Consider the following 22315-nt stretch of genomic DNA (forward strand, 5'->3'; position numbering starts at 1 on the left):
GGAATTCCCGGAATCAGTTACACCTTCCTGATGGAATTCCAGGGATCAGTTACACATTCCTGATGGAATTCCAGGGATCAGTTAAACCTTCCTGATGGAATTCCAGGGATCAATTATACCTTCATGATGGAATTCCGGGGATCAGTTACAGATTCCTCATGGAATTCCGGGGATCAGTTACAGCTTCCTGATGGAATTCCAGGGTCAGCTACACCTTTCTGACGGAATTCCATGGATCAGTTACACCTTCCTGATGGAATACTTGGGATCAGTTACAGCTTCCTGATGGAATTCCGGGGATCAGTTACACCGTCCTGATGGAACTCGGGGGAATCAGTTAAACATTCCTGATGGAATTCCCGGGATCATTTACACCTTCCTGATGGAATTCGGGGGTATCAGTTACACCTTCCTGATGGAATTTTGGAGATCAGTTACACATTCCTGATGGAATACGGGGGGATCAGTTACACCTTCCTGATGGAATTCGGGGGGATCAGTTACACATTCCTGATGGAATTCCCGGGATCAGTTACACATTCCTGATGGAATTCCGGGGATCAGTTACACATTCCTGATGGAATACGGGGGGATCAGTTACACCTTCCTGATGGAATTCCCGGGATCATTTACACCTTCCTGATGGAATTCGGGGGTATCAGTTACACCTTCCTGATGGAATTTTGGGGATCAGTTACACATTCCTGATGGAATACGGGGGGATCAGTTACACCTTCCTGATGGAATTCGGGGGAATCAGTTACACCTTCCTGATGGAATTCACGGGATCAGTTACAACTTTCTGATGGAATTCGGGGGGATCAGTTACAAATTGCTGATGGGTTTCGGCGGGATCAGTTACACCTTTGTGATGGAATTCCGGGTGAGGGGGGGATCCGTTACACCTTCCTGATGGAATTCCGGGGGGGGGGGTGGGGACCAGTTCGACCATACTGATGGAAGTCCATGCGGGGTATCAATTACACCGTCCTGACAGAATTCCAGGCATCAGTTAACTCTACCTGATGGAATTTCGGAGGGGTTCAGTTACACCTTACTGATGGAATTCCGGGTATCCGTTACACATTCCAGATGGAATTCCGGGGATTAGTTAAAACTTCCTGATGGAATTCCAAAGATCAGTTACACATTCCTGATGGGATTCCAGGGTTCAGCTACACCTTTCTGATGGAATTCTTGGGATCACTTACACCTTCCTGATGGAACTCGGGGATCAGTTACATCTTCCTGATTGAATTCCCGTGATCAGTTACACCTTCCTGATGGAATTCGGGGGGATCAGTTACACCTTCCTGATGGAATACGGGTGGATAAGGTACACCTTCCTGATGGAATTCCGGGGATCAGTTACACTTTCCTGATGGGATACGGGGAATCAGCTACACTTTCCTGATGGAATTCTGGGGATCAGCTACACTTTCCTGATGTAATTTGGGGGAATCAGTTACACCTTCCTGATGTAATTTGGGGGGATCAGTTACACCTTCCTGATGGAATTCCCGGGATCATTTACACCTTCCTGATGGAATACGGGGGGATCAGTTACACCTTCCTGATGGAATTCCAGGGATCATTTAAACCTTCCTGATGGAATTCCAGGGATCATTTAAACCTTCATGATGGAATTCCGAGGATCAGTTACACCTTCCAGATGGAACTCCGGGGGGGATCAGTTACACCTTTCCTGATGGAATTCCGGTGTTCAGTTAAACCTTCCTGATGGAATTCCGGGGATCAGTTACACATTCCTGATGGAATTCCCGGGATCAGTTACACCTTCCTGATGGAATTCCGGGGATCAGTTACACCTTCCTGATGGAATTCGGGGGGATCAGTTATACCTTCCTGATGGAATTCCGGGGATCAGTTACACCTTCCAGATGGAATACGGGGGATCAGCTACACTTTCCTGATGGAATTCTGGGGATCAGCTACACTTTCCTGATGGAATTCGGGGGAATCATTTACACCTTCCTGATGGAATTCCAGGGATCAGTTACACCTTCCTGATGGAATTCTGGGGATCAGCTACACCTTCCTGATGGAATTCGGGGGAATCAGTTACACCTTCCTGATGTAATTTGGGGGGATCAGTTACACCTTGCTGATGGAATTCCCGGGATCAGTTACACCTTCGTGATGGAATTCGGGCAGATCAATTACACCTTCCTGATGGAATTCCAGGGATCAGTTACACCTTCCTGATGGAATCTGGGGTTATCATTTACAAATTGCTGATGGGATTCAGTGGGATCAATTAGACCTTCCTGATGGAATTCCGGGGATCAGTTACACCTTCCTGATGGAATTCCAGGGATAAATTAACCATTCCTGATGGAATTCCGGAGGGGTTCAGTTACACCTTCTTGACGGAATTCCGGGGATCAGTTGCACATTCTGGTTGGAATTCAGGGGGATCAGTTACTCCTTCCTGATGGAATTCCGTGGTTGGATCAGTTACACCTTCCTGATGGAATTGGAGTGGGATCAGTTACACCTCCCTGATGGAATTCCAGGGATCAGTTAATCCTTCATGATGGAATTCCGGGGATCAGTTAAACCTTTCTGATGGAATTCCCGGAATCAGTTACACCTTCCTGATGGAATTCCAGGGATCAGTTACACATTCCTGATGGAATTCCAGGGATCAGTTAAACCTTCCTGATGGAATTCCAGGGATCAATTATACCTTCATGATGGAATTCCGGGGATCAGTTACAGATTCCTCATGGAATTCCGGGGATCAGTTACAGCTTCCTGATGGAATTCCAGGGTCAGCTACACCTTTCTGACGGAATTCCATGGATCAGTTACACCTTCCTGATGGAATACTTGGGATCAGTTACAGCTTCCTGATGGAATTCCGGGGATCAGTTACACCGTCCTGATGGAACTCGGGGGAATCAGTTAACCATTCCTGATGGAATTCCGGGGATCAGTAACACATTCCTGATGGAATTCCATGGTGGGCGGGATCAGTTACACCTTTCTGAAGGAATTCCAGGGATCAGTTACACCTTCCTGATGGAATTCCTGGGAACAGTTACACCATCCTGAAGGAACTCGGGGGGATCAGTTATTGCTTTCTGATTGAATTCCCGTGATCCGTTACACCTTCCTGATGGAATTCCCGGGATCATTTACACCTTCCTGATGGAATTCGGGGGGATTAGTTACACCTTCCTGATGGAATTCTTGGGATCAGTTACACCTTCCTGATGGATTTCCGGGGGGGGGGTGGGGATCGGTTCGACCATACTGATGGAAGTCCATGCGGGGTATCAATTACACCGTCCTGACAGAATTCCAGGCATCAGTTAACCCTACCTGATGGAATTTCGGAGGGGTTCAGTTACACCTTACTGATGGAATTCCGGAGATCAATTAGACATTCCTGATGGAATTCGGGGGGATCAGTTACCCCTTCCTGATGGAATTTGGTGGGTATCAGTTACACCTTCCTGATGGAATTCCCGGGATCAGTTACACCTTCCTGATGGAATTCCGGTATCAGTTACACATTCCAGATGGAATTCCGGGGATTAGTTAAAACTTCCTGATGGAATTCCAAAGATCAGTTACACATTCCTGATGGGATTCCAGGGTTACGGGGGATCAGCTACACTTTCCTGATGGAATTCTGGGGATCAGCTACACTTTCCTGATGGAATTTGGGGGAATCAGTTACACCTTTCTGATGGAATTCTTGGGATCAGTTACACCTTCCTGAAGGAATTTGGGCAGATCACTTACACCTTCCTGATGGAACTCGGGGATCAGTTACATCTTCCTGATTGAATTCCCGTGATCAGTTACACCTTCCTGATGGAATTCGGGGGGATCAGTTACACCTTCCTGATGGAATACGTGTGGATAAGTTACACCTTCCTGATGGAATTCCGGGGATCAGTTACACCTTCCTGATGGGATACAGGGGATCAGCTACACTTTCCTGATGGAATTCTGGGGATCAGCTACACTTTCCTGATGTAATTTGGGGGAATCAGTTACACCTTCCTGATGTAATTTGGGGGGATCAGTTACACCTTCCTGATGGAATTCTGGGGATCAGCTACACCTTCCTGATGGAATTCGGGGGAATCAGTTACACCTTCCTGATGTAATTTGGGGGGATCAGTTACACCTTGCTGATGGAATTCCCGGGATCAGTTACACCTTCGTGATGGAATTCGGGCAGATCAATTACACCTTCCTGATGGAATTCCAGGGATCAGTTACACATTCCTGCTGGAATACCAGGGATCTGTTAAACCTTCCTGATGGAATTCCAGGGATCATTTAAACCTTCATGATGGAATTCCGAGGATCAGTTACACCTTCCAGATGGGATTCCGGGGGGGATCAGTTACACCTTTCCTGATGGAATTCCGGGGATCAGTTAAACCTTCCTGATGGAATTCCGGGGATCAGTTACACATTCCTGATGGAATTCCCGGGATCATTTACACCTTCCTGATGGAATTCGGGGGGATCAGTTACACATTCCTGATGGAATTCCCGGGATCAGTTACACCTTCCTGATGGAATTCCGGGGATCAGTTACAAATTCCTGATGGAATACGGGGGGATCAGTTACACCTTCCTGATGGAATTCCCGGGATAATTTACACCTTCCTGATGGAATTCGGGGGGATCAGTTACACCTTCCTGATGTAATTCCAGGGATCATTTAAACCTTCCTGATGGAATTCCAGGGATCATTTAAACCTTCCTGATGGAATTCCGGGGATCAGTTACTACTTCCTGATGGAATTCCGTGGTTGGATCAGTTACACCTTCCTGATGGAATTGGAGTGGGATCAGTTACACCTCCCTGATGGAATTCCAGGGATCAGTTAATCCTTCATGATGGAATTCCGGGGATCAGTTAAACCTTTCTGATGGAATTCCCGGAATCAGTTACACCTTCCTGATGGAATTCCAGGGATCAGTTACACATTCCTGATGGAATTCCAGGGATCAGTTAAACCTTCCTGATGGAATTCCAGGGATCAATTATACCTTCATGATGGAATTCCGGGGATCAGTTACAGATTCCTCATGGAATTCCGGGGATCAGTTACAGCTTCCTGATGGAATTCCAGGGTCAGCTACACCTTTCTGACGGAATTCCATGGATCAGTTACACCTTCCTGATGGAATACTTGGGATCAGTTACAGCTTCCTGATGGAATTCCGGGGATCAGTTACACCGTCCTGATGGAACTCGGGGGAATCAGTTAAACATTCCTGATGGAATTCCGGGGATCAGTAACACATTCCTGATGGAATTCCATGGTGGGCGGGATCAGTTACACCTTCCTGAAGGAATTCCAGGGATCAGTTACACCTTCCTGATGGAATTCCTGGGAACAGTTACACCATCCTGAAGGAACTCGGGGGGATCAGTTACACCTTTCTGATTGAATTCCCGTGATCCGTTACACCTTCCTGATGGAATTCCCGGGCTCATTTACACCTTCCTGATGGAATTCGGGTGGATCAGTTACACCTTCCTGATGGAATTCTTGGGATCAGTTACACTTTCCTGATGGAATTCGGGAAAATCAGTTACACCTTCCGGATGGAATTTGAGGTGATCAGTTACACCTTCCTGATGGAATTCCCAGGATCAGTTACACCTTCCTGATGGAATTCTCAGGATCAGTTACACCTTCCTGATGGAATTCGGGGGGATCAGTTACACCTTCCTGATGGAATTCCCAGGATCAGTTACACCTTCCTGATGGAATTTGGGAAAATCAGTTACACCTTCCTGATGGAATTCCCAGAATCAGTTACACCTTCCTGATGGAATTTGGGAAAATCAGTTACACCTTCCTGATGGAATTCTCAGGATCAGTTACACATTCCTGATGCAATTCTCAGGATCAGTTACACATTCCTGATGCAATTCGGGGGGATCAGTTACACCATCCTGATGGAATACGGGGGGATCCGTTACACCTTCCTGATGGAATTCGGGGGGATCCGTTACACCTTCCTGATGGAATTCCCGGGATCATTTACACCTTGCTGATGGAATTCGGGGGAATCACTTACACGTTCCTGATGGAATTTGGGGTGATCAGTTACACCTTCCTGATGGAATTCCCAGGATCAGTTACACCTTCCTGATGGAATTCTCAGGATCAGTTACACCTTCCTGATGGAATTCGGGGGGATCTGTTACAAATTGCTGATGGGTTTCGGCGGGACCAGTTACACCTTCGTGATGGAATTCCGGGGGGGGGGATCATTTACACCTTCCTGATGGAATTTCGGAGGGGTTCAGTTACACCTTACTGATGGAATTCCGGAGATCAATTAGACATTCCTGATGGAATTCGGGGGGATCAGTTACACCTTCCTGATGGAATTCGGGAAAATCAGTTACACCTTCCTGATGGAATTTGAGGTGATCAGTTACACCTTCCTGATGGAATTCTCAGAATCAGTTACACCTTCCTGATGGAATTCGGGGGGATCAGTTACACCTTCCTGATGGAATTCCCAGAATCAGTTACGCCTTCCTGATGGAATTTGGGAAAATCAGTTACACCTTCCTGATGGAATTCCCAGAATCAGTTACACCTTCCTGATGGAATTTGGGAAAATCAGTTACACCTTCCTGATGGAATTCGGGTGGGATCAGTTACACCTTCCTGATGGAATTCTCAGGATCAGTTACACATTCCTGATGCAATTCGGGGGGATCAGTTACACCTTCCTTATGGAATTCCGGGGATCAGTTACACCATCCTGAAGGAACTCAGGGGGATCAGATACACCTTTCTGATTGAATTCCCGTGATCAGTTACACCATCCTGATGGAATTCGGGGGGATCCGTTACACTTTCCTGATGGAATTCGGGGGGATCCGTTACACCTTCCTGATGGAATTCCCGGGATCATTTACACCTTGCTGATGGAATTCGGGGGAATCACTTACACGTTCCTGATGGAATTTGGGGTGATCAGTTACACCTTCCTGATGGAATTCCCAGGATCAGTTACACCTTCCTGATGGAATTCAGGCAGATCAATTACACCTTCCTGATGGAATTCTCAGGATCATTTACACCTTCCTGATGGAATTCGGGGGGATCTGTTACAAATTGCTGATGGGTTTCGGCGGGATCAGTTACACCTTCGTGATGGAATTCCGGGGGGGGGGGATCATTTACACCTAACTGATGGAATTTCGGAGGGGTTCAGTTACACCTTACTGATGGAATTCCGGAGATCAATTAGACATTCCTAATGGAATTCGGGGGGATCAGTTACCCTTTCCTGATGCAATTTGGGGGTATCAGTTACACCTTCCTGATGGAATTCCCGGGATCAGTTACACCTTCCTGATGGAATTCCGGGTATCAGTTACACATTCCAGATGGAATTCCGGGAATTAGTTAAAACTTCCTGATGGAATTCCAAAGATCAGTTACACATTCCTGATGGGATTCCAGGGTTCAGCTACACCTTTCTGATGGAATTCTTGGGATCAGTTACACCTTCCTGAAGGAACTTGGGCAGATCAGTTACACCTTCCTGATGGAATTCCGGGGATCAGTTACACCGTCCTGATGGAACTCGGGGATCAGTTACATCTTCCTGATTGAATTCCCGTGATCAGTTACACCTTCCTGATGGAATTCGGGTGGATCCGTTACACCTTCCTGATGGAATTCCCGGGATCATTTACATCTTCCAAATGGAATTCGTGGCGATCAGTTACACCTTCCTGATGGAATTCCGGGGATTAGTTACACCTTCCTGATGGAATACGGGTGGATAAGTTACACCTTCCTGATGGAATTCCGGGGATCAGTTACACCTTCCTGATGGAATACGGGGGGATCAGTTACACCTTCCTGACCGAATTCCGGGGATTATTTACACCTTCCTGATGGAATACGGGTGGATAAGTTACACCTTCCTGATGGAATTCCGGGGATCAGTTACACCTTCCTGATGGAATTCTTGGGATCAGTTACAATTTGCTGATGGAATTCGGGAAAATCAGTTACACCTTCCTGATTGAATTTGAGGGGATCAGTTACACCTTCCTGATGGAATTCCCAGGATCAGTTACACCTTCCTGATGGAATTCTCAGGATCAGTTACACCTTCCTGATGGAATTCGGGGGGATCAGTTACACCTTCCTGATGCAATTCCCAGGATCAGTTACACCTTCCTGATGGAATTTGGGAAAATCAGTTACACCTTCCTGATGGAATTCGGGGGGGATCAGTTACACCTTCCTGATGGAATTCCCGTGATCAGTTACACCATCCTGATGGAATTCGGGGGGATCCGTTACACCTTCCTGATGGAATTCCCGGGATCATTTACACCTTGCTGATGGAATTCGGGGGAATCACTTACACGTTCCTGATGGGTTTCGGCGGGACCAGTTACACCTTCGTGATGGAATTCCGGTGGGGGGGGGGATCATTTACTCCTACCTGATGGAATTTCGGAGGGGTTCAGTTACACCTTACTGATGGAATTCCGGAGATCAATTAGACATTCCTGATGGAATTCGGGGGGATCAGTTACACCTTCCTGATGGAATTCTTTGGATCAGTTACACTTTCCTGATGGAATTCGGGAAAATCAGTTACACCTTCCTGATGGAATTTGAGGTGATCAGTTACACCTTCCTGATGGAATTCCCAGGATCAGTTACACCTTCCTGATGGAATTTGGGAAAATCAGTTACACCTTCCTGATGGAATTCCCAGAATCAGTTACGCCTTCCTGATGGAATTTGGGAAAATCAGTTACACCTTCCTGATGGAATTCCCAGAATCAGTTACACCTTCCTGATGGAATTCGGGGGGGGATCAGTTACACCTTCCTTATGGAATTCCGGGGAACAGTTACACCATCCTGAAGGAACTCAGGGGGATCAGATACACCTTTCTGATTGAATTCCCGTGATCAGTTACACCATCCTGATGGAATTCGGGGGGATCCGTTACACCTTCCTGATGGAATTCCCGGGATCATTTACACCTTGCTGATGGAATTCGGGGGAATCACTTACACGTTCCTGATGGAATTCCCAGGATCAGTTACACCTTCCTGATGGAATTCAGGCAGATCAATTACACCTTCCTGATGGAATTCTCAGGATCAGTTACACCTTCCTGGTGGAATTCGGGGGGATCTGTTACAAATTGCTGATGGTTTTCGGCGGGATCAGTTACACCTTCGTGATGTAATTCCGGGGGGGGGGATCATTTACACCTACCTGATGGAATTTCGGAGGGGTTCAGTTACACCTTACTGATGGAATTCCGGAGATCAATTAGACATTCCTAATGGAATTCGGGGGGATCAGTTACCCTTTCCTGATGCAATTTGGGGGTATCAGTTACACCTTCCTGATGGAATTCCCGGGATCAGTTACACCTTCCTGATGGAATTCCGGGTATCAGTTACACATTCCAGATGGAATTCCGGGAATTAGTTAAAACTTCCTGATGGAATTCCAAAGATCAGTTACACATTCCTGATGGGATTCCAGGGTTCAGCTACACGTTACTGATGGAATTCTTGGGATCAGTTACACCTTCCTGAAGGAACTTGGGCAGATCAGTTACACCATCCTGATGGAACTCGGGGATCAGTTACATCTTCCTGATTGAATTCCCGTGATCAGTTACACCTTCCTGATGGAATTCGGGGGGATCCGTTACACCTTCCTGATGGAATTCCCGGGATCATTTACATCTTCCTGATGGAATTCGTGGCGATCAGTTACACCTTCCTGATGGAATTCCGGGGATTAGTTACACCTTCCTGATGGAATACGGGTGGATAAGTTACACCTTCCTGATGGAATTCCGGGGATCAGTTACACCTTCCTGATGGAATACGGGGGGATCAGTTACACCTTCCTGACGTAATTCCGGGGATTATTTACACCTTCCTGATGGAATACGGGTGGATAAGTTACACCTTCCTGATGGAATTCCGGGGATCAGTTACATCTTCCTGATGGAATTCTGGGGATCAGCTACACTTTCCTGATGTAATTCGGGGGAATCAGTTACACCTTGCTGATGGAATTCCCGGGATCAGTTACACCTTCCTGATGGAATTCCAGGGATCAGTTACACCTTCCTGATGCAATTCTGTGGGGGGCGGGATCAGTTACAACTTCCAGAAGGAATTCCAGGGATCAGTTACACCTTCCTGATGGAGTTCCGGGGGGTGGATCAGTTAATCCTTCCTGATGGAATTGGAGGGGGATCAGTTACACCTCCCTGATGGAATTCCCGGGATCAGTTAAACCTTCCTGATCAAATTCCAGGGATCAGTTACACATTCCTGATGGAATTCCGGGGATCGGTTAAAACTTCCTGATGGAATTCCGGGGATCAGTTACACATTGCTGATGGAATACGGGGGGAACCGTTACACCTTCCTGATGGAATTCCAGGATTTAGCTACACCTTTCCGATGGAATTCCTTGGATCAGTTACACCTTTCTGACGGAATTCAGGCGGATCATTTACAACTTCCTGATGGAATTCTTGGGATCAGTTACACCTTCCTGATGGAATTCGGGCAGATCAGTTACACCTTCCTGATGGAATTCCAGGGATCAGTTACACCATCCTGACGGAACTCGGGGGTATCAGTTACACCTTCCTGATGGAAGACCCGGGATCATTTACACCTTCCTGATGGAATTCCGGGGATCAGCTACACCTTCCTGATGGAATTCGGGGGAATCAGTTACACCTTCCTGATGTAATTTGGGGGGATCAGTTACACCTTGCTGATGGAATTCCCGGGATCAGTTACACCTTCGTGATGGAATTCGGGCAGATCAATTACACCTTCCTGATGGAATTCCAGGGATCAGTTACACATTCCTGCTGGAATACCAGGGATCTGTTAAACCTTCCTGATGGAATTCCAGGGATCATTTAAACCTTCATGATGGAATTCCGAGGATCAGTTACACCTTCCAGATGGGATTCCGGGGGGGATCAGTTACACCTTTCCTGATGGAATTCCGGGGATCAGTTAAACCTTCCTGATGGAATTCCGGGGATCAGTTACACATTCCTGATGGAATTCCCGGGATCATTTACACCTTCCTGATGGAATTCGGGGGGATCAGTTACACATTCCTGATGGAATTCCCGGGATCAGTTACACCTTCCTGATGGAATTCCGGGGATCAGTTACAAATTCCTGATGGAATACGGGGGGATCAGTTACACCTTCCTGATGGAATTCCCGGGATAATTTACACCTTCCTGATGGAATTCGGGGGGATCAGTTACACCTTCCTGATGGAATTCCAGGGATCATTTAAACCTTCCTGATGGAATTCCAGGGATCATTTAAACCTTCCTGATGGAATTCCGGGGATCAGTTACTACTTCCTGATGGAATTCCGTGGTTGGATCAGTTACACCTTCCTGATGGAATTGGAGTGGGATCAGTTACACCTCCCTGATGGAATTCCAGGGATCAGTTAATCCTTCATGATGGAATTCCGGGGATCAGTTAAACCTTTCTGATGGAATTCCCGGAATCAGTTACACCTTCCTGATGGAATTCCAGGGATCAGTTACACATTCCTGATGGAATTCCAGGGATCAGTTAAACCTTCCTGATGGAATTCCAGGGATCAATTATACCTTCATGATGGAATTCCGGGGATCAGTTACAGATTCCTCATGGAATTCCGGGGATCAGTTACAGCTTCCTGATGGAATTCCAGGGTCAGCTACACCTTTCTGACGGAATTCCATGGATCAGTTACACCTTCCTGATGGAATACTTGGGATCAGTTACAGCTTCCTGATGGAATTCCGGGGATCAGTTACACCGTCCTGATGGAACTCGGGGGAATCAGTTAAACATTCCTGATGGAATTCCGGGGATCAGTAACACATTCCTGATGGAATTCCATGGTGGGCGGGATCAGTTACACCTTCCTGAAGGAATTCCAGGGATCAGTTACACCTTCCTGATGGAATTCCTGGGAACAGTTACACCATCCTGAAGGAACTCGGGGGGATCAGTTACACCTTTCTGATTGAATTCCCGTGATCCGTTACACCTTCCTGATGGAATTCCCGGGCTCATTTACACCTTCCTGATGGAATTCGGGTGGATCAGTTACACCTTCCTGATGGAATTCTTGGGATCAGTTACACTTTCCTGATGGAATTCGTGAAAATCAGTTACACCTTCCGGATGGAATTTGAGGTGATCAGTTACACCTTCCTGATGGAATTCCCAGGATCAGTTACACCTTCCTGATGGAATTCTCAGGATCAGTTACACCTTCCTGATGGAATTCGGGGGGATCAGTTACACCTTCCTGATGGAATTCCCAGGATCAGTTACACCTTCCTGATGGAATTTGGGAAAATCAGTTACACCTTCCTGATGGAATTCCCAGAATCAGTTACACCTTCCTGATGGAATTTGGGAAAATCAGTTACACCTTCCTGATGGAATTCTCAGGATCAGTTACACATTCCTGATGCAATTCTCAGGATCAGTTACACATTCCTGATGCAATTCGGGGGGATCAGTTACACCATCCTGATGGAATACGGGGGGATCCGTTACACCTTCCTGATGGAATTCGGGGGGATCCGTTACACCTTCCTGATGGAATTCCCGGGATCATTTACACCTTGCTGATGGAATTCGGGGGAATCACTTACACGTTCCTGATGGAATTTGGGGTGATCAGTTACACCTTCCTGATGGAATTCCCAGGATCAGTTACACCTTCCTGATGGAATTCTCAGGATCAGTTACACCTTCCTGATGGAATTCGGGGGGATCTGTTACAAATTGCTGATGGGTTTCGGCGGGACCAGTTACACCTTCGTGATGGAATTCCGGGGGGGGGGGATCATTTACACCTTCCTGATGGAATTTCGGAGGGGTTCAGTTACACCTTACTGATGGAATTCCGGAGATCAATTAGACATTCCTGATGGAATTCGGGGGGATCAGTTACACCTTCCTGATGGAATTCGGGAAAATCAGTTACACCTTCCTGATGGAATTTGAGGTGATCAGTTACACCTTCCTGATGGAATTCTCAGAATCAGTTACACCTTCCTGATGGAATTCGGGGGGATCAGTTACACCTTCCTGATGGAATTCCCAGAATCAGTTACGCCTTCCTGATGGAATTTGGGAAAATCAGTTACACCTTCCTGATGGAATTCCCAGAATCAGTTACACCTTCCTGATGGAATTTGGGAAAATCAGTTACACCTTCCTGATGGAATTCGGGTGGGATCAGTTACACCTTCCTGATGGAATTCTCAGGATCAGTTACACATTCCTGATGCAATTCGGGGGGATCAGTTACACCTTCCTTATGGAATTCCGGGGATCAGTTACACCATCCTGAAGGAACTCAGGGGGATCAGATACACCTTTCTGATTGAATTCCCGTGATCAGTTACACCATCCTGATGGAATTCGGGGGGATCCGTTACACTTTCCTGATGGAATTCGGGGGGATCCGTTACACCTTCCTGATGGAATTCCCGGGATCATTTACACCTTGCTGATGGAATTCGGGGGAATCACTTACACGTTCCTGATGGAATTTGGGGTGATCAGTTACACCTTCCTGATGGAATTCCCAGGATCAGTTACACCTTCCTGATGGAATTCAGGCAGATCAATTACACCTTCCTGATGGAATTCTCAGGATCAGTTACACCTTCCTGATGGAATTCGGGGGGATCTGTTACAAATTGCTGATGGGTTTCGGCGGGATCAGTTACACCTTCGTGATGGAATTCCGGGGGGGGGGGGGGGATCATTTACACCTAACTGATGGAATTTCGGAGGGATTCAGTTACACCTTACTGATGGAATTCCGGAGATCAATTAGACATTCCTAATGGAATTCGGGGGGATCAGTTACCCTTTCCTGATGCAATTTGGGGGTATCAGTTACACCTTCCTGATGGAATTCCCGGGATCAGTTACACCTTCCTGATGGAATTCCGGGTATCAGTTACACATTCCAGATGGAATTCCGGGAATTAGTTAAAACTTCCTGATGGAATTCCAAAGATCAGTTACACATTCCTGATGGGATTCCAGGGTTCAGCTACACCTTTCTGATGGAATTCTTGGGATCAGTTACACCTTCCTGAAGGAACTTGGGCAGATCAGTTACACCTTCCTGATGGAATTCCGGGGATCAGTTACACCGTCCTGATGGAACTCGGGGATCAGTTACATCTTCCTGATTGAATTCCCGTGATCAGTTACACCTTCCTGATGGAATTCGGGTGGATCCGTTACACCTTCCTGATGGAATTCCCGGGATCATTTACATCTTCCAAATGGAATTCGTGGCGATCAGTTACACCTTCCTGATGGAATTCCGGGGATTAGTTACACCTTCCTGATGGAATACGGGTGGATAAGTTACATCTTCCTGATGGAATTCCGGGGATCAGTTACACCTTCCTGATGGAATACGGGGGGATCAGTTACACCTTCCTGACCGAATTCCGGGGATTATTTACACCTTCCTGATGGAATACGGGTGGATAAGTTACACCTTCCTGATGGAATTCCGGGGATCAGTTACACCTTCCTGATGGAATTCTTGGGATCAGTTACACTTTGCTGATGGAATTCGGGAAAATCAGTTACACCTTCCTGATTGAATTTGAGGGGATCAGTTACACCTTCCTGATGGAATTCCCAGGATCAGTTACACCTTCCTGATGGAATTCTCAGGATCAGTTACACCTTCCTGATGGAATTCGGGGGGATCAGTTACACCTTCCTGATGCAATTCCCAGGATCAGTTACACCTTCCTGATGGAATTTGGGAAAATCAGTTACACCTTCCTGATGGAATTCGGGGGGGATCAGTTACACCTTCCTGATGGAATTCCCGTGATCAGTTACACCATCCTGATGGAATTCGGGGGGATCCGTTACACCTTCCTGATGGAATTCCCGGGATCATTTACACCTTGCTGATGGAATTCGGGGGAATCACTTACACGTTCCTGATGGGTTTCGGCGGGACCAGTTACACCTTCGTGATGGAATTCCGGTGGGGGGGGGATCATTTACTCCTACCTGATGGAATTTCGGAGGGGTTCAGTTACACCTTACTGATGGAATTCCGGAGATCAATTAGACATTCCTGATGGAATTCGGGGGGATCAGTTACACCTTCCTGATGGAATTCTTTGGATCAGTTACACTTTCCTGATGGAATTCGGGAAAATCAGTTACACCTTCCTGATGGAATTTGAGGTGATCAGTTACACCTTCCTGATGGAATTCCCAGGATCAGTTACACCTTCCTGATGGAATTTGGGAAAATCAGTTACACCTTCCTGATGGAATTCCCAGAATCAGTTACGCCTTCCTGATGGAATTTGGGAAAATCAGTTACACCTTCCTGATGGAATTCCCAGAATCAGTTACACCTTCCTGATGGAATTCGGGGGGGGATCAGTTACACCTTCCTTATGGAATTCCGGGGAACAGTTACACCATCCTGAAGGAACTCAGGGGGATCAGATACACCTTTCTGATTGAATTCCCGTGATCAGTTACACCATCCTGATGGAATTCGGGGGGATCCGTTACACCTTCCTGATGGAATTCCCGGGATCATTTACACCTTGCTGATGGAATTCGGGGGAATCACTTACACGTTCCTGATGGAATTCCCAGGATCAGTTACACCTTCCTGATGGAATTCAGGCAGATCAATTACACCTTCCTGATGGAATTCTCAGGATCAGTTACACCTTCCTGGTGGAATTCGGGGGGATCTGTTACAAATTGCTGATGGTTTTCGGCGGGATCAGTTACACCTTCGTGATGTAATTCCGGGGGGGGGGGATCATTTACACCTACCTGATGGAATTTCGGAGGGGTTCAGTTACACCTTACTGATGGAATTCCGGAGATCAATTAGACATTCCTAATGGAATTCGGGGGGATCAGTTACCCTTTCCTGATGCAATTTGGGGGTATCAGTTACACCTTCCTGATGGAATTCCCGGGATCAGTTACACCTTCCTGATGGAATTCCGGGTATCAGTTACACATTCCAGATGGAATTCCGGGAATTAGTTAAAACTTCCTGATGGAATTCCAAAGATCAGTTACACATTCCTGATGGGATTCCAGGGTTCAGCTACACGTTACTGATGGAATTCTTGGGATCAGTTACACCTTCCTGAAGGAACTTGGGCAGATCAGTTACACCTTCCTGATGGAATTCCGGGGATCAGTTACACCGTCCTGATGGAACTCGGGGATCAGTTACATCTTCCTGATTGAATTCCCGTGATCAGTTACACCTTCCTGATGGAATTCGGGGGGATCCGTTACACCTTCCTGATGGAATTCCCGGGATCATTTACATCTTCCTGATGGAATTCGTGGCGATCAGTTACACCTTCCTGATGGAATTCCGGGGATTAGTTACACCTTCCTGATGGAATACGGGTGGATAAGTTACACCTTCCTGATGGAATTCCGGGGATCAGTTACACCTTCCTGATGGAATACGGGGGGATCAGTTACACCTTCCTGACGTAATTCCGGGGATTATTTACACCTTCCTGATGGAATACGGGTGGATAAGTTACACCTTCCTGATGGAATTCCGGGGATCAGTTACATCTTCCTGATGGAATTCTGGGGATCAGCTACACTTTCCTGATGTAATTCGGGGGAATCAGTTACACCTTGCTGATGGAATTCCCGGGATCAGTTACACCTTCCTGATGGAATTCCAGGGATCAGTTACACCTTCCTGATGCAATTCTGTGGGGGGCGGGATCAGTTACAACTTCCAGAAGGAATTCCAGGGATCAGTTACACCTTCCTGATGGAGTTCCGGGGGGTGGATCAGTTAATCCTTCCTGATGGAATTGGAGGGGGATCAGTTACACCTCCCTGATGGAATTCCCGGGATCAGTTAAACCTTCCTGATCAAATTCCAGGGATCAGTTACACATTCCTGATGGAATTCCGGGGATCGGTTAAAACTTCCTGATGGAATTCCGGGGATCAGTTACACATTGCTGATGGAATACGGGGGGAACCGTTACACCTTCCTGATGGAATTCCAGGATTTAGCTACACCTTTCCGATGGAATTCCTTGGATCAGTTACACCTTTCTGACGGAATTCAGGCGGATCATTTACAATTTCCTGATGGAATTCTTGGGATCAGTTACACCTTCCTGATGGAATTCGGGCAGATCAGTTACACCTTCCTGATGGAATTCCAGGGATCAGTTACACCATCCTGACGGAACTCGGGGGTATCAGTTACACCTTCCTGATGGAAGACCCGGGATCATTTACACCTTCCTGATGGAATTCGGGGGGATCAGTTACACCTTCCTGATGGAATTCCGGGGATCAGTTTCACTTTCCTGATGGAATTCGGGGGAATCAGTTTCACTTTCCTGATGTAATTTGGGGGGATCAGTTACACCTTCTTGATGGAATTCCAGGGATCAGTTACACATTCCTGATGGAATTCCAGGGATCAGTTACACATTCCTGATGGAATTCCAGGGATCAGTTAAACCTTCCTGATGGAATTCCAGGGATCAATTATACCTTCATGCTGGAATTCCGTGGATCAGTTACACCTCCCTGATGGAATTCCGGGGATCAGTTAAACCTTCATGATGGAATTCGGGGGGAACCGTTACACCTTCCTGATGGAATTCCAGGGTCAGCTACACCTTTCTGATGGAATTCCATGGATCAGTTACACCTTACTGATGGAATTCTTGGGATCAGTTACAGCTACCTGATGTAATTCCGGGGATCAGTTACACCGTCCTGATGGAACTCGGGGGTATCAGTTACAACTTCCTGATGGAATTCCCATGATCAGTTACACCTTCCTGATGGAATTTGGGGGAATCCGTTACACCTTCCTGATGGAAATCCCAGGATCATTTACAGCTTCCTGATGGAATTCGGGGGGATCAGTTACACCTTCCTGATGGAATACGGGGGAATCAGTTACACCTTCCTGATGGAATTCTCAGGATCAGTTACACCTTCCTGATGGAATTCCGGGGATCAGTTAAAACTTTCTGATGGAATTACTGGGATCAGTTACACGTTCCTGCAGGAATTCGGGGGGAACAGTTACACCTTCCTGATGGGATTCCGGGGATCAGCTACACCTTCCTGATGAGATTCCGGGGATCAGAAACACCTTCCTGATGCAATTCCGTTGGGGGGGGGGGCGGGATCGGTTACACCTTCCTGATGCAATTCCAGGGATGTTAAACATTCCTGATGGAATTCCGGAGGGGTTCAGGTACACCTTACCGATGGTATTCCGGGGATCAGTTAGACTTTCCTGACGGTATTCCGGGCATCAGTTACACATTCCTGATGGAATTCGGGAGGATCAGTTATACCTTCCTGATGGAATTCCGGGGGGGTCGATCAGTTAAACCTTCCTGATTGAATTGGAGGGACATCAGTTACAGTTCCCTGATGGAATTCCGGGGATCAGTTAAACTTTCATGATGGAATTCCGGGGATCAGTTAAACCTTTCTGATGGAATTCCCGGGATCAGTTACACCTTCCTGCAGGAATTCCGGGGATCCGTTACACATTCCTGATGGAATTCCAGGGATCAGTTATAGCTTCCTGATGGAATTCTGGGGATCAGTTAAAACTTCTTGATGGAAATCTGGGGATCAGTTACATATTCCTGATGGAATTCGAGGGGAACCGTTACAACTTCCTGATGGGATTCCAGGCTTCCTCTACACCTTCCTGATGGAATTCGGGGGGAACCGTTACACCTTTCTGATGGAATTCCATGGATCAGTTACACCTTCCTGATGGAATTCGGGCAGATCAGTTACACCTTCCTGATGGAATTCCCGGGATCAGTTACACCTTCCTGATGGAATTCGGGGGGATCAGTTACACCTTCCTGGTGGAATTCGGGGGGATCTGTTACAAATTGCTGATGGTTTTCGGCGGGATCAGTTACACCTTCGTGATGTAATTCCGGGGGGGGGGGATCATTTACACCTACCTGATGGAATTTCGGAGGGGTTCAGTTACACCTTACTGATGGAATTCCGGAGATCAATTAGACATTCCTAATGGAATTCGGGGGGATCAGTTACCCTTTCCTGATGCAATTTGGGGGTATCAGTTACACCTTCCTGATGGAATTCCCGGGATCAGTTACACCTTCCTGATGGAATTCCGGGTATCAGTTACACATTCCAGATGGAATTCCGGGAATTAGTTAAAACTTCCTGATGGAATTCCAAAGATCAGTTACACATTCCTGATGGGATTCCAGGGTTCAGCTACACGTTACTGATGGAATTCTTGGGATCAGTTACACCTTCCTGAAGGAACTTGGGCAGATCAGTTACACCTTCCTGATGGAATTCCGGGGATCAGTTACACCGTCCTGATGGAACTCGGGGATCAGTTACATCTTCCTGATTGAATTCCCGTGATCAGTTACACCTTCCTGATGGAATTCGGGGGGATCCGTTACACCTTCCTGATGGAATTCCCGGGATCATTTACATCTTCCTGATGGAATTCGTGGCGATCAGTTACACCTTCCTGATGGAATTCCGGGGATTAGTTACACCTTCCTGATGGAATACGGGTGGATAAGTTACACCTTCCTGATGGAATTCCGGGGATCAGTTACACCTTCCTGATGGAATACGGGGGGATCAGTTACACCTTCCTGACGTAATTCCGGGGATTATTTACACCTTCCTGATGGAATACGGGTGGATAAGTTACACCTTCCTGATGGAATTCCGGGGATCAGTTACATCTTCCTGATGGAATTCTGGGGATCAGCTACACTTTCCTGATGTAATTCGGGGGAATCAGTTACACCTTGCTGATGGAATTCCCGGGATCAGTTACACCTTCCTGATGGAATTCCAGGGATCAGTTACACCTTCCTGATGCAATTCTGTGGGGGGCGGGATCAGTTACAACTTCCAGAAGGAATTCCAGGGATCAGTTACACCTTCCTGATGGAGTTCCGGGGGGTGGATCAGTTAATCCTTCCTGATGGAATTGGAGGGGGATCAGTTACACCTCCCTGATGGAATTCCCGGGATCAGTTAAACCTTCCTGATCAAATTCCAGGGATCAGTTACACATTCCTGATGGAATTCCGGGGATCGGTTAAAACTTCCTGATGGAATTCCGGGGATCAGTTACACATTGCTGATGGAATACGGGGGGAACCGTTACACCTTCCTGATGGAATTCCAGGATTTAGCTACACCTTTCCGATGGAATTCCTTGGATCAGTTACACCTTTCTGACGGAATTCAGGCGGATCATTTACAACTTCCTGATGGAATTCTTGGGATCAGTTACACCTTCCTGATGGAATTCGGGCAGATCAGTTACACCTTCCTGATGGAATTCCAGGGATCAGTTACACCATCCTGACGGAACTCGGGGGTATCAGTTACACCTTCCTGATGGAAGACCCGGGATCATTTACACCTTCCTGATGGAATTCGGGGGGATCAGTTACACCTTCCTGATGGAATTCCGGGGATCAGTTTCACTTTCCTGATGGAATTCGGGGGAATCAGTTTCACTTTCCTGATGTAATTTGGGGGGATCAGTTACACCTTCTTGATGGAATTCCAGGGATCAGTTACACATTCCTGATGGAATTCCAGGGATCAGTTACACATTCCTGATGGAATTCCAGGGATCAGTTAAACCTTCCTGATGGAATTCCAGGGATCAATTATACCTTCATGCTGGAATTCCGTGGATCAGTTACACCTCCCTGATGGAATTCCGGGGATCAGTTAAACCTTCATGATGGAATTCGGGGGGAACCGTTACACCTTCCTGATGGAATTCCAGGGTCAGCTACACCTTTCTGATGGAATTCCATGGATCAGTTACACCTTACTGATGGAATTCTTGGGATCAGTTACAGCTACCTGATGTAATTCCGGGGATCAGTTACACCGTCCTGATGGAACTCGGGGGTATCAGTTACAACTTCCTGATGGAATTCCCATGATCAGTTACACCTTCCTGATGGAATTTGGGGGAATCCGTTACACCTTCCTGATGGAAATCCCAGGATCATTTACAGCTTCCTGATGGAATTCGGGGGGATCAGTTACACCTTCCTGATGGAATACGGGGGAATCAGTTACACCTTCCTGATGGAATTCTCAGGATCAGTTACACCTTCCTGATGGAATTCCGGGGATCAGTTAAAACTTTCTGATGGAATTACTGGGATCAGTTACACGTTCCTGCAGGAATTCGGGGGGAACAGTTACACCTTCCTGATGGGATTCCGGGGATCAGCTACACCTTCCTGATGAGATTCCGGGGATCAGAAACACCTTCCTGATGCAATTCCGTTGGGGGGGGGGGGGCGGGATCGGTTACACCTTCCTGATGCAATTCCAGGGATGTTAAACATTCCTGATGGAATTCCGGAGGGGTTCAGGTACACCTTACCGATGGTATTCCGGGGATCAGTTAGACTTTCCTGACGGTATTCCGGGCATCAGTTACACATTCCTGATGGAATTCGGGAGGATCAGTTACACCTTCCTGATGGAATTCCGGGGGGGTCGATCAGTTAAACCTTCCTGATTGAATTGGAGGGACATCAGTTACAGTTCCCTGATGGAATTCCGGGGATCAGTTAAACTTTCATGATGGAATTCCGGGGATCAGTTAAACCTTTCTGATGGAATTCCCGGGATCAGTTACACCTTCCTGCAGGAATTCCGGGGATCCGTTACACATTCCTGATGGAATTCCAGGGATCAGTTATAGCTTCCTGATGGAATTCTGGGGATCAGTTAAAACTTCTTGATGGAAATCTGGGGATCAGTTACATATTCCTGATGGAATTCGAGGGGAACCGTTACAACTTCCTGATGGGATTCCAGGCTTCCTCTACACCTTCCTGATGGAATTCGGGGGGAACCGTTACACCTTTCTGATGGAATTCCATGGATCAGTTACACCTTCCTGATGGAATTCGGGCAGATCAGTTACACCTTCCTGATGGAATTCCCGGGATCAGTTACACCTTCCTGATGGAATTCCCGGGATCAGTTAGACCTTCCTGATGGAATTCCGGGGATCAGTTAAACCTTTCTGATGGAATTCCCGGAATCAGTTACACCTCCCTGATGGAATTCCCGGGATCAGTTAAACCTTCCTGATAAAATTCCAGGGATCAGTTACACATT

The sequence above is a fragment of the Hypanus sabinus genome, chromosome 18 (assembly GCF_030144855.1).
Source record: "Hypanus sabinus isolate sHypSab1 chromosome 18, sHypSab1.hap1, whole genome shotgun sequence".
Taxonomy (NCBI): Eukaryota; Metazoa; Chordata; class Chondrichthyes; order Myliobatiformes; family Dasyatidae; genus Hypanus; species Hypanus sabinus.